General features: G+C 44.0%; 1 protein-coding gene across 2 annotated transcripts in view; it reads right to left on the bottom strand.

Moving 5' to 3' along the window:
- Window positions 1-14,364, bottom strand: part of LOC143824183 (uncharacterized) — a 264,423-nt gene that overhangs the window by 231,847 nt on the left and 18,212 nt on the right. For both annotated transcript variants that reach the window (XR_013226721.1, XR_013226722.1), the window contains one exon: window positions 3,413-3,616. The gene's annotated coding sequence lies outside the window, so the exon portion shown is untranslated. The remainder of the gene's footprint in view (window positions 1-3,412; window positions 3,617-14,364) is intronic.

Here is a 14,364-nt window from a genome sequence, read left to right as displayed (position 1 = left end):
CTCCTTCAATGCCCCTGGGAACTCACCAGATGATAGAGAGGGGTTGATAATATCCCATAGTATTGAGTAACCAAGATAGAGTAACCATATTTGAGTAACCAAGATTTATTTTGGTTTCTGTGGGTGGGGTGGGGTGGGGTGGGGTGGGTTTTGGGGGTACTGTTGTCTCAGTGTTTCTTCTTTTATCTGAGGGGCAGCATTGTTTGCCTTTTCTTCTTGGGGTTTTGTTTCTGTAGATTTTTACAGTTCTTCCTTTCAATGTTTTGTTCTGGGGGGCACTGTGGCCCCCAGTTTGTAGTAGGTTGCCAACTTTGGGTACTATTATTCTGCTCTGGTTTGCTGGCTTGGGGGGGGGTACTGTTTGGTACTCCTGCCAGAGCTGTTCTCCGAAAGCAGTTCTGTCAGTGCTCTCTCACGGTGTCTGGCATTAAGAGAGGAAGGGAAAGCAATTGTAAGCTGCTTTGAGACTCCTTTGGTTAGTGAAAATCAGGGTAACAAAACCAGCAGCTATTCATCCTCTTGACTTGTCTGTATTTGTTGGGAGGGAGGCTGGATGGGAGAGCCAGTGATGACTGAGCATGAATTAAGCGCTTAGGCCACCCTGTAAATTTACCAGTAGTTTCTGCATTTCCCACCCTCGGCTCATGTGCAAGTCAATAAGTTTGTCCAAATTTTGTGGTAAAATTAAGTCCTTTGGCTTATATGCGGGTCGGCTTATAGGCATGTATATACGGTACCTAAAGTGACAGATTGGCAGGACAAAATGGTCGAATTAACAAGTTTAACAGGAGACCTTCCGAAGAATTCCGAGACCGCTGGCACTTCTATATGGATTATGTCAACAAGTAGTTTTTAGGATTGTATTAGGTAAAAGGTAAAAGTATCCCCTGTGCAAGCACCGAGTCATGTCTGACCCTTGGGGTGACGCCATCCAGCGTTTTCATGGCAGACTCAATACGGGGTGGTTTGCCAGTGCCTTCCCCAGTCATGACCGTTTACCCCCCAGCAAGCTGGGTACTCATTTTACCGACCTCGGAAGGATGGAAGGCTGAGTCAACCTTGAGCCGGCTGCTGGGATCAAACTCCCAGCCTCATGGGCAGAGCTTTCAGACTGCATGACTGCTGCCTTACCACTCTGCGCCACAAGAGGCTCTTTGTATTAGGTAAGAGGACTAATTAGAGTTTGTAACAATCTTCTTGTTTTTCCTTCCTTTTTATGCTCTTTCTTTCTTTCTTGTAAATAAATAAAATGCATATTAAAAAGAAGGGTATTGTTGTGACAGGATTAGAACTATAGTATAATGGAGCAGCCCAGGAATATTTCTTTGCTAGCCTATTGCAATGTCTGTTCTGCATATCACCTTCCATATCACTGCACTGTCATCTCCCTTTGTCACTCAGTTTGAGCATCAAGGCCTGCTATGCCTTAGGCCAGAGGTGGGCAAACTGTGGCCTTCCAGATGTCCATGGACTACAATTCCCATGATCCTGGACATCTGGAGCCACAGTTTGCCCACCCCTGCCTTAGGGAGTTTTTATTGCTTTAAGACTGTTTCTTTTCATTGTTCTCCAACATTGTTACCTTAACCCTACTGCATAATTTCTGGCAAGTCTCGACCGTTTGTTAGAGTTCATTTTTATATTTTGTAATTCACCTTGAGTCTCAGGAAGAATGGGCAACTAAATAAATATATAATTATATAATTAATAAATAAATACATAAAGCACAACAAGTTAAGTTTTGCTTTGATCTTGTAGTTGGTTGCATAGAAGAAAGTTATAGCTTAGTGGCACATTTAACACCAACACCAATGATTCTAACACAGTTTTATTCAAGGTGTAAGCTGTGTGCACACATACTTCCTCAGACACAATCATAGAATCATAGAATCATAGAATCTTAGAGTTGGAAGGGGCCATACAGGCCATCTAGTCCAACCCCCTGCTCAACGCAGGATCAGCCCTAAGCATCCTAAAGCATCCAAGAAAAGTGTGTATCCAACCTTTGCTTGAAGACTGCCAGTGAGGGGGAGCTCACCACCTCCTTAGGCAGCCTATTCCACTGCTGAACTAATGAAATGGGAATTTTCCATTTCATGCATATCTTGGCAGAGGGTGAACAATAAATTAGTAGACAGATGCAAGGGCCCTACAGGAATAACAAGCTAAGTTTATAAGACTGTCATTGTTTGGCCTCAACTCTGGAGGAGGAGCATAATAAAAAGAAATACATATGTCACAATTGGAGATTAATGGACAGATGCATCCATAATTGTAGAATGGAGAGTAACTGCCATTGTGCAGGTAATAAGCATGTAATTTAGCCCTGGTGTTTAGTTATATGCAGGACCTCCAAACACAGTATTTCCTTTAGGAATGAGTAAACTTTCCTGGTTCTGGAGAAGACTCTTGCTAGTCCCTTGGACCAGTGGTCCCCAACCTGCAGTCCGCAGCCCGGTGCCGGGCCACAAAGGCCTTGGCGCCGGGCCGCGGCTTCTACCCTCCCCCGCCCGAAGCTAGAAACTCGCCAGGCCGCGAGCAAATTGGCCGTCAAAGCGGCCGATTAGCTTGCGGCCCAGCAAGCTTCTTGTTTCAGGCGGGGGAGGGAAGAGAAGCTTGCTTTGGCGGCCAATTTGCTGGTGGCCCTGAGGGGCCGGGAGGTGAAGCCGCGGTCGTCGGCATGGCAGCGGCGCAAATGTGCATGCGCGGACTGCCACGCACGCGTGTTTGCGCCCCTGCCAGGCACAAACGCACGTGCGCAGCAAGCACAAACGCATGTGTGCTGGGGCTGCCGCGCGTGCGCGGGCTCCCGGGCCACCCTCTCCCCACTCTCCGGAGCAGCGGACCGTGGCAGCCAAAAGGTTGCGGACCGCTGCCTTGGACTGCAAGGTGAACAAACCGGTCAGTCCTAGAGGAGATCAGCCCTGACTGCTCCTTAGAAGGCCAGATCCTCAAATATTTTGGCCACCTCATGAGAAGGAAGGACTCCCTGGAGAAGAGCCTAATGCTGGGAGCGATCGAGGGCATGGGGTCATGATGGGTCAGACATGACTTTGCACCTAACAACAAACTTTCCTTATTTACTTTCTTTTGAAATATATTTCTATTCTTTTTATCAATTCAGTTATCCATTTTGATTTTTTAAATTTGCCTTGCTTACACCTGTAATACTAATTATATACAGCATTTATATGGAAATTAGACATTCAATATGGGTCATCTATGTATATATGCTGCTGAATAATTTATGCACAACACTAAAAATACATACATATAATGCAGGTTTTCTGCTTGAGAAAACAAACCGGAAAAAAATCAGGCATGAAAAAGTTAAAACCATCCTTCATCCCCAGCTAGAAAGTTGGCTGCCTTAAGTTGTATCAGTTAGGAACCAAAGGGAAAAAGCACTCACCAACTGGCAAACTCCAAGGACTGGCTTCTCTCCAGAGGTTCTGGGGTCGTCTCCTTTATTCCAGGAGACTCTGTCCGTTGGTCTTCTTCTGGCTTGGGCTGGCCCTCTTCATGTTGTGCCGTCAGCCCCATTGGACAGAAGAAATAGTGGTTCCTGAGAGAAGTGTAGGCATATCAGGTGGACATCACAGGCAATGATGCAACTCTGCAAAAGGTTGACAGGAACTTAACTACATAGGTTTTGCCACATCAGAATGTATTTAAATTTATGAGCATTAGACTCAATTGATAGAAACCAGTTGAGGGCCAAACTGCTTTTCAATATTTACATCAATGATATAGTACAAAGACTATCGGGAACAGAATTTGTACCCCCTTCTGTTGGTCAGCAAAAGGTTTCTCTTCTGCTTTATGCAGATGACATGGTCCTGGTTTCCCTTACAAGAGTTGGTCTGAAAAAGCTACTTAACAACTTGGGTACTTATTGTAAGGAAGAGTCCCTCTCCATCAACTATGCAAAAACAAAAGTTATGGATTTTAGGAAAAGACCTAAAACATTTCTTTGGAGTATACACAATATTCCTATAGAACAGTGCAGTACATTTAAATATCTTGGAATCATTTACAGTGAGACCCTAAACTGGAAAGCCCATCTTGCAATTACAAAGGCCTCTGGTTTAAAAATCATAGGAGCCATTATGAGATTTTACTACACCAGGGGAGGGTTGGCTAGTTGACCCAGCTCTAAAGCTCTTTGCAGACAAGGTCATTCCTCACCTACTATATGGCATTGACATCTGGGGCTGGAAAGAACAAATAACTAACAGCCTGGAGCCCATTCAGAACTTTTTCTTCAGCTGTATCCTGACTCTTTCAAAAGGGTCTCCTGCAGCCCTGATGAGGACAGAGATTGGTTTCCCCTCACTCAAAGCCCGTACCCACTTAGCTATTCTGAAATCTTGGAAGAAAGACATAACAACTAAATCAGATTCTTTAAGCCATCAAAGTTTTAAGCTTTTATGGAGCAAAGACAGGACTCAATATGTCTGATGCACGTGATTGGGTGCTCAAAGCTGATTCATTGATTGATTACTCTTCAATTCTGCTATCACAATCAGCCCCATGGTATAAAACAATTTAAAAAGACCATTCTAGAGCTTCATTTTTAGTAAACATAATACGCTATCTTAGAATGGCCCTAACATCTTTGCAGTTTGAAATGATGCCATCAGCCATGCTCTCTGGGCGATATCTCCAAATACCCATAGCCCAACACCTGTGTATATGTGGAAATTCATCCTTGGAGGACCTGCCCCACTATGTTTTGGCTTGTCCCCTGTACTCTGAACACAGGGGCAAATTCCTTGCCAAGTTACTACCGAATTCATACTCCTGATTTTGACAAACTATCTCTAGTTCCTCTGCCTCTTCGAAATCCTGCCAGTACTTCTGGAAGTTCTCGGTCCACATATTTCTGGAGCCTAGCCTGTAGGATTTTGAGCATAACTTTGCTAGCATGAGAAATGAGTGCAATGATGCGGTAGTTTGAACACTCTTTGGCATTGCCCTTCTTTAGGATTGGAATGTAAACTGACCTTTTCCAATCCTGTGGCCACTGTTAAGTTTTCCAAATTTGCTGGCATATTGAGTGTAGCACTTTTACCTCATCGTCTTTTAAGATTTTGAATAGTTCAACTGGAATGCTGTCACCTCCACTAGCTTTATTGTTGCTCAGACTTTCTAAGGCCCATTTGATTTCAAATTCCAAGATGTCTGGCTCCAGGTCTGTGACTATCCCATCGTGGTTGTCCGGGATGTTAAGCTCGCTCTTGTATAGTTCCTCTGTATAATTTTGCCACCTTTTAAAAATCTCTTCTGCTTCTATTGGGTCCCTGCCATTTTGGTCCATTATCATACCCATCTTTGCATGAAATGTTCTCTTCATATCTCCAGTTTTCTTGAAGAGATCTCTGGTCCTCCCCATTCTATTGTTTCCTTCTATTTGTTTGCACTGTTCATTAAAGAAGGCATTCTTATCTCTTCTAGCTATTCTCTGGAATTCTGCATTCAATTAGGTATATCTTTCTCTTTCTCCCTTGCCTTTCACTTCCCTTCTCTCCTCAGCTATTTATAAAGCTTCCTCAGACAGCCATTTTGATTTCTTGCTTTTCTTTTTCTTTGGGATGGTTTTAGTTGCTACCTCTTGTACAATGTTGCGAACCTCCATCCATAGTTCTTCAGGCACTCTGTCAATCAGATCTAATTTCTTAAATCTATTTGTCACCTCTACTATATATTCGTCAGGGATATGATTTCGTTCATACCTGAGTAGCCTACTGCTTTCCCCTACATTCTTCAATTTAAGCCTCAATTTTGCAACTAGAAGCTGATGGTCGGAACCACAATCAGCTCCTGGTCTTATTTATGATCCAACCCTATAAGTACAAAGCCATTTTTTTTTTAAACTGGTAACTTAAAGTATGTTTTAAATACTGACTATGATGTCAGACTTTTAACATTTTTATAGCATTGGCAGTTTTCCTGCTTTTTGGATTGTCTTGGTTTTAACTGCATGTATTTGGGTTTTGGTCTGAATGACCGTGAATAAATATTGATTGATTGATTGAGCTCCTGGTCTTGTCTTTACTGACTGTATAGAACTTTTCCATCTTTGGCTGCAGAGCACATAGTCAATCTGATTTCTGTGTTGACTGTCTGGTGTTGTCCATGTGTAGAGTCATCTCTTGGGTTGTAGGAAAAGAGTATTTGCTATGACCATTGTATTCTCTTGTGCCCTGCTTCATTTTGTAGGGACCTTCATAAACTTGCCTGTTATCCCGGTTTTCTTTTGGCTTCCTATTTTAGCATTCCAATCCCCCATGATGATAAGCACATCATTGTTTGGCGTTGCTTCTAGAAGGTGTTGTAGGGCTTCATAGAACTGGTCAACTTCATCCTCTTCAGCAGCAGTGGTTGGGGCATAGACCTGGATCACTGTGATGTTGAATGGTTTGCCTTGGATTCAAACTGAGATCATTCTGTCATTTTCGGGATTGTATCCCAAGACTGCTTTTCCTATTCTCTTATTGATTATGAAGGCTACTCCATTTCTTCTGCGAGATTCTTGTCCACAGTAGTATACCTGATGGTCATCTGAATTAAATTCAACCATTCCTGTCTGTTTTAGTTCACGGATTCCTAAAATGTCGATGTTCAGTCTTGTCATCTCTTGTTTAATCACGTCCAGCTTGTCTTGATTCATGGATCTGACGTTCCAGGTTCCTATGGAATAAAAATCTTTACAGCATCGGACTGTCTTTTCGCCACTAGTTAACTCCACAACTGAGCGTCCTTTCGGCTTTGGCCCAGTCACTTCATTCATTCTGGTGCTACTCGTACTAGCCATCTGCCCATCCCCAGTAGCATATTGGACAACCTCCGGCCTGAGTGTCAAGAATCAGGCTGAGCCCAGCCTGCAGAGCTCATGATAAAGTCACATCCAAGATCCAACAGTCAGTTGAAATCCAAAGAGAGCTTTATTGAACAGAGTCTACAGAATACTAAAGCGAGCCAAGATAGTCGTAAGCAAAAGATCTTGATAATAACAAAGAACAATAGTCAGTGCAGAACAGATATAGGGTCCTCTCCATAAGGGAGGGGCACAAAGGCATTTCGGCTGGAGAGCGAGAGGGCACCAGAGGTGCCGGGGTTCACAGGATTGCCAGATGGCCAGGAATCTAATCTATATAGTTACAGCTTTGTTGAGACTAGGCTGTCTAAGCAAGGCCCTAAAGTGAGATTGATAAAGCAATGGAAGAAAACTGCTGCTGGGAAAGAAGGGGAGTCATGGATCCTGAAGACAGATTTACAGGTTTACAACCCTTGACCTTGCCAGCCTTCCAGAAATGAAACTAACGGGCATGAATCAAGGTTCATGACACTGAGGGACTCATCTTCTGGCATCATATCGTTTTGCCTTTTGGAACTGTCCATTGGGTTTTCATGGCAAAGATACTGGAGTGGTTTGCCATTTCCTTCTCTAGTTTGATCACCTTTTGTCAGAGTTCTCTGCTATGATCTGTCCGTCTTGGGTGCCCCTGCACGGCATAGCTTATAGCTTCACTGAGCTACGCAAGCCCCTTTGCCACGACAAGGCAGTGATCCTTGAAGGGGACTGATATGATAACCATCTTCAAATACTTGAGGGGCTCTCATATTGAAGGTGGAGCAGAGTTGTTTTCTGTAGCCCCAGAGGGGTAGACCAGAACCAGTGGGTTGAAATTATTTCAAAAGAATTTTTGTCTAAACATCCAGAAGGAGATCCTGACAGAGCCATTCCTCGGTTGAACAAGCTTCCTTGGGAGGTGGTGAGTTCTTTAGAATGGTTTTGTCAGATGCTAGATAGTCATCTGACAGAAATGGGAATTTTATCAACTTAAAACAAAAAGACCTGGCAGCCATGAAAGCCAATCAAGAAGAAACCTATCCCTGCCCACTGTGACTCCTCAAAGGAGGTAGGCAGTGGATAGGAGGTCAGCTCAGGGATATTATCAATCTCTCCCTGAGCTTCTAAAGGGGGTAGTGGTATACGGTAAAAATAAGGAAGTTAAGAAACAGATCAACACAGTCAGGAGGATACAGGGTGAAAACTGGCTAGAAGACAAAAGAGACAGTAACAGGATACCATTTGTGGTTATATATAGGTCTCAGCTCAAAACAGTTCAGCATATCATCGGTGACTTACAATCTCTACAGGATAATGACAGTTCTCTTTCCCAAGTACTGGGGGGGGGGGGGTTAAACCTTTTCTTGCACACAGACAATGCTTCAATCTCAAACAACTCTTCACCCACAACAATGCGACATCTAAGCTGAAGATGGACACTGGTACCAGAGCTTGCAACAAACCCAGATGCCAACTTTGCTGCCACAATAACACAATTGGTGTACCTAACAACATCAGCTACACCATCAAAGGTTTATTCACATGCTCATGTTGTAACATTGTAAATGCTATTAAATGTCAACAATGCTCTCTGTTCTCTACATAGGGCAAACAGGTTGAATTCCCCACCAAAGAATTAATGGACAGATTTGACATCAAAAAACATAGGACTGAGAAACATGTAGGAGAACCCTTCAGCCTTCCAGGACATTCAATGAGGGACATCAAAGTAACTGTTTTATTGCAAAGAAACTTCAGACTGAAAAGGGAGATTGCAGAGATGCAAGTTATTCCAACTCTCAAAACAATGGCATCTCCAGGACTCAGCTGGGATATTGGTTTCTTATCTCACTACAAGTGCTAACCTCATTCAACTCTTATATCTACATTCCTTACAATTCCCTCTTCATTTCATTTGGGACAATGGGACGGTAAGTGATGTAAGTATTATGTAATGTGTGTAGCCGTCGGTTTTATTTCAGTGGACAGTTGAGCCGGTGGGGAACTAGGTGATCCACTTTTATTAGGCAATGACTTGGCCTTGCAGACAACAACAGGGACTGCAGTTGCCTGGCTTCAGAAGGGCAAACATCACCAGCCAAGCAACAGACTGTGCTAGCCAAGGGGTGTCTGGGGACACATGCATTCCTTTTGAAGGGAAGCATGTGAGGGGGGAGATCTTTCCCTTCAGCCTAACTGCCTGGAGATGAGCTGTATTTCCAGGGGATTTTCAGACCCCACCTGGAGGCTGGCATCCCTAAACTTTAGTGGGATACGATACAGATTCACCCCTCCAAAGCAGCTATGTTTGCCTGGAGAGCTGATCTTTATAGTCTGGAGATAAGCAGGCATTCCAGCAAATTTCCTGGAGGTTGGCTGTCACTGGTCTGGAAATATTCCTTGAGGTTTAGAAGCTGGGGCTCAAAAGAATGTAATGCCCCCGCAGCCACCTATAACCCCCTGACAATTTCAGGTCAAGAAAACAGAGAGGAAGGCAGGTTGCCAGATTGGTGTTGGTTCATGTTTTGGAATTCCACACTACCAAGGTGTGCATAAACTTGACTAGTGTCAAGACTGCTGTGCACAGAAAGAATGAATGCCAGCTTCCAAATGAGGCACTAAACCCCCTCCAAAGCAAGAACTAGGGTCCGTTGCATTACAGAATGTAATGGGTTTTACTACTAGTACAACGCCCTTCAAAGATTGCTGCCTTGCCGTGGCAAGGGGGCTTGCGTAGCTCAGTGAAGCTATGAGCTATGCTGTGCAGGGCCACCCAAGACGGATAGGTCATAGCTGAGAGCTCTGACAAAAGGTGATCCACTGGAGAAGGAAATGGCAAACCACTCCAGTATCTTTGCCATGAAAACTCTATGGACAGGTTCAAAAGGCAAAACGATATGACGCCAGAAGATGAACCCCTCAGGTCGGAAGGTGTCCAATATGCTACTGGGGATGAGCAGACGGCTAGTACGAGTAGCACCAGAATGAATGAAGCGACTGGGCCAAAGCTGAAAGGTATACTACTGTGGACAAGAATCTCGCAGAAGAAATGGATTAGCCTTCATAATCAATAAGAGAGTAGGAAAAGCAGTCTTGGGATACAATCCCGAAAATGACAGAATGATCTCAGTTCGAATCCAAGGCAAACCATTCAACATCACAGTGATCCAGGTCTATGCCGCAACCACTGCTGCTGAAGAGGATGAAGTTGACCAGTTCTATGAAGCAACACAACACCTTCTAGAAGCAACGTCAAAAAATGATGTGCTTATCATCATGGGGGATTGGAATGCTAAAATAGGAAGCCAAAAGAAAACCGGGATAATAGGCAAGTTTGGCCTTGGAGTACAAAATGAAGCAGGGCACAGGCTGGTAGAATTTTGTCAAGAGAATACAATGGTCATAGCAAACACTCTTTTCCAACAACCAAAGAGACGACTCTACACATGGACATCACGAGACGCTCAACACAGAAATCAGATTGACTATGTGCTCTGCAGCCAAAGATGGAGAAGTTCTATACAGTCAATAAATACAAGACCAGGAGCTGATTGTGGTTCAGATCATCAGCTTCTTGTTGCAAAATTTAGGCTTAAATTGAAGAAAGTAGGGAAAAGCACTAGGCCACTCAGGTATGAACTAAATCATATCCCTGACGAATATATAGTAGAGGTGACAAATAGACAGAGTGCCTGAAGAACTAGGAAATGGTATTGAAACGAAAAAAAAGGAGAGTACTGGTAATTGGAGACTCCCTGCTAAGAGGAATGGATCGCCATGTGGCTGCGCCCGACCCCCTAACCCGAGAGGTGTGTTGCTTGCCAGGGGCGAAAATTAAAGACATCTCAGAACGGCTGCCCAAACTCCTCAAATCTACAGATTGCTACCCATTTGTGATGGTCCATGTGGGAACGAATGACATGTCCCTGAATACCATCGCTGAATACCATCGGTGGAGACAGCATAGTGGTGGTGAAAGCTAGTGGTGGTGACAGCATTCCAGTTGAACTATTCAAAATCTTAAAGGACGAGGCAGTAAAAGTGCTACACTCAATATGCCAGCAAATCTGGAAAACTCAACAATGGCCACAGGATTGGAAAAGGTCGGTTTACATTCCAATCCCAAGGAAGGGTAATGCCAATGAATGTTCAAACTACCGCACCATTGCACTCATTTCTCATGCTAGCAAAGTTATGCTCAAAATCCTACAAGCTAGGCTCCAGCAATATGTGGACCGAGAACTTCCAGAAGTACAGGCAGGATTTCGAAGAGGCAGAGGAACTAGAGATCAAATTGCCAACATACGCTGGATCATGGAGAAAGCTAGGGAGTTCCAGAAGAACATCTACTTCTGTTTCACTGACTATGCTAAAGCCTTTGATTGTGTGGAGCACAAGAAATTGTGGCAAGTTCTTAAAGAGATGGGAATACCGGAGCATCTTATTTGTCTCTTGAGAAACTTATATGCAGGTCAAGAAGCAACAGTGAGAACTGAACATGAAATCACTGATTGGTTCAAAATTGAGAAAGCAGTTTGGCAAGGCTGTATACTGTCACCTTGCCTATTTAACTTGTATGTGGAGCACATCATGAGAAAGGCGGGATTAGAGGAGTAACAAATTAGGATCAAGATTGCAAGGAGAAATATCAACAACCTCAGATATGCAGATGATACCACTCTAATGGTAGAAAGTGAAGAGGAACTAAAGAGCCTGTTGATGCGGGTGAAGGAGGAGAGTGCAAAAGTTGGCTTGAAACTCAACATAGAAAACAAAAATCATGGCATCCGGCCCTCTCAATTCCTGGCAAACAGATGGGAAAGAACTGAAGATAGTGAGAGATTTTATTTTTATGGGCTCCAAGATCACTGCAGATGGGGACTGCAGCAAAGAAATTGTGGATTGTGATGATTTTATGTCTGGGACTGAGCTGGAACTAATGCAGGGTGCTGCTTCAGTGCAGAGTGGGCTTTCTCGGGACACACTGGTGGATCCACCTTGGACATCGACTCATCCAGATCCACCAGGGGCAGAGATGGGGCTCATGTGTGTGTGGGGGGAGTTCTTCCTTGATGATTCTGAAACCTCAGCTACTGGAGTCAATGGAACAGAGGGGCACTTCTCAGACTGTTCTGCAAAGAGCAGGACAACTTGATTTCAGACACAAAGAGGATGACTTTGATATGGTTTTCTCCTTTTTAAACAGTACCCCTTGCTCCACTGTGAGGGTAGAGTCCTTTACAGGCCTGGAGAGCTAGAAAATTCTCTCCCAACTGGCTAGCACTTGCATAGTCCCAAATGAGGACCACAGAATCACAGAATCATATTGTTGGAAGGGGCCATACAGGCCATCTAGTCCAACCCCCTGCTCAACGCAGGATCAGCCCTAAGCATCCTAAAGCATCCAAGAAAAGTGTGTATCCAACCTTTGCTTGAAGACTGCCAGTGAGGGGGAGCTCACCACCTCCTTAGGCAGCCTATTCCACTGCTGAACTACTCTGACTGTGAAAATTCTTTTCCTGATATCTAGCCTATATCGTTGTACTTGTAGTTTAAACCCATTACTCCGTGTCCTTTCCTCTGCAGCCAATGGGAACAGCATCCTGCCCTCCTCCAAATGACAACCTTTCAAATACTTAAAGAGGGCTATCATGTTCCCTCTCAACCTCCTTTTCTCCAGGCTGAACATTCCCAAGTCCCTCAACCTATCTTCATAGGGCTTGGTCCCTTGGCCCAAGATCATTTTTGTCACTCTCCTCTGTACCCTTTCAATTTTATCTACATCCTTCTTGAAGTGAGGCCTCCAGAACTGCACACAGTACTCCAAGTGTGGTCTGACCAGTGCTGTATACAATGGGACTATGACATCTTGTGATTTGGAAGTGAATTCAAAGATACACAGTCAATTACTACAGAAATCAACAGTGATCTGCATAAGGACAGTAAACTGCAATAAGAACAAATGATTTTTTTCCAAAGGTCCATGCAACCCAATCCAATTAAACCATAAGCAAACACTTAGAATCATAGAATCATAGAGTTCAAAGGGACCTCCAGGGCCATCTAATCCAACCCCCTGCATAATGCAGGAACTCACAACTACATGCAAAAACCAGACTGAGATTGCTTTTTTGCAGTGTTTTATTACAGCATGTAGTACTGCAAAGCCTGAGCTGCAACTTTCAGAGAGTGGAATGTATAACCAGGGACAACAAAGCATTCCTGATATGTGTGACAGAGGTCTACACCTGATTAACAAATTTTTTTTAGATCAATGAGTCATCAGTGGCAGAAGGCTTTCAGATCGGGGTGCCTAAGGAACTCAAGTGAGAAATGGTTGGTTATTCAGATGAAGTGTCTCACTGCTCATCAATTGTTTGTCAGTTTATTTATTTATGCATTTAAATACCGCCCTCCCTTGCAGTTCAGAGCAGTTTACAGGGAACATGAGTTGTGTAACACTACAATATAAATTCAGTAATTATACATTAACAGTAAAGTAACATCAACAATAACAATAACCATGACATTAGCAACAGTAAACATTTTCCATTTCCAACAGTTAATATTTTGCTCACAACCTGGCAGAGTGGGTCTGTCAGAATGAGAGGGTGGTTCTGTAGCCCCATAGATTTTGTCACTGACCTCAGCCAAATGCCTGGTAGAAGATAGTGAATGACTTAGCCCCGGTTGAGGCCAAGTACGCTTCCTTAGGGTCAGGGATCAGTAGGCAGTTGGCGTTGGCTGAATATAGTGCTCTTTGAGGGGCATAGGCAGTGAGGCAGTCTCTCAGGTACACTGGACCCAAACCAGAGATGGCCTTAAAGGCCATTACCAAGACCTTAGACTTGATCAAGGATTCAACTGGTAGCCATTGTAGTTGTTGGAGCACAGGGCAGATGTGGGCCCTCCAAGGTGTTCCTGTGAAAACCCCAGCTTCTGCATTATGGATCAGTTGTGGTTTCCACATCAGGGATAAGGGAAAGCCCATGTAGAGCTAAAGATTCTGTGGGTGAAGCTGGATGGCCACCCATCAAGAGGAAGAGCTGGGTGTCATCTGCTTATTGATGGCTTCCTTATTATTAAATTGGCTGCTTTACTCCAGATCTAAACAAGGCCAGAATGAACAGAATTGCTGGGAAGGTCCAGGAAACAAGAGAACATTCTACCTAAAGGCTGTGCCAGATAAACTCATGGGAAACATTCCTAGCTGTGACAGTCTAGACAGAATTACACATAGGGCTCCCAACAGTGCCCCAGCAAATGCCAGGAGATTTGGGAAGTGTAGCAGGGGGGAGATTTCACAGGCAGGTGATCCTCTAACCACCTGAGAGCATCTAAGTTGAAGCCAGTTTTTCCCTGCTTCCTATTTGGAGAAACACAGTATGTGACCAAGTCCTGGTTCTATGCACACCTAAAGGAAAGTTATTCATGGAGATCTTTGTGTCCTGCATCAGCTCACATTTTTCTCCCTCCTCCATTTCTTCTCACCACAATGACCTTGAGAG

Source organism: Paroedura picta, chromosome 15, assembly GCF_049243985.1.
Source record: "Paroedura picta isolate Pp20150507F chromosome 15, Ppicta_v3.0, whole genome shotgun sequence".
Taxonomy (NCBI): Eukaryota; Metazoa; Chordata; class Lepidosauria; order Squamata; family Gekkonidae; genus Paroedura; species Paroedura picta.
The sequence above is the reverse complement of the archived record's forward strand: the minus strand, read 5'-3'. Positions and strand labels throughout refer to the sequence as shown.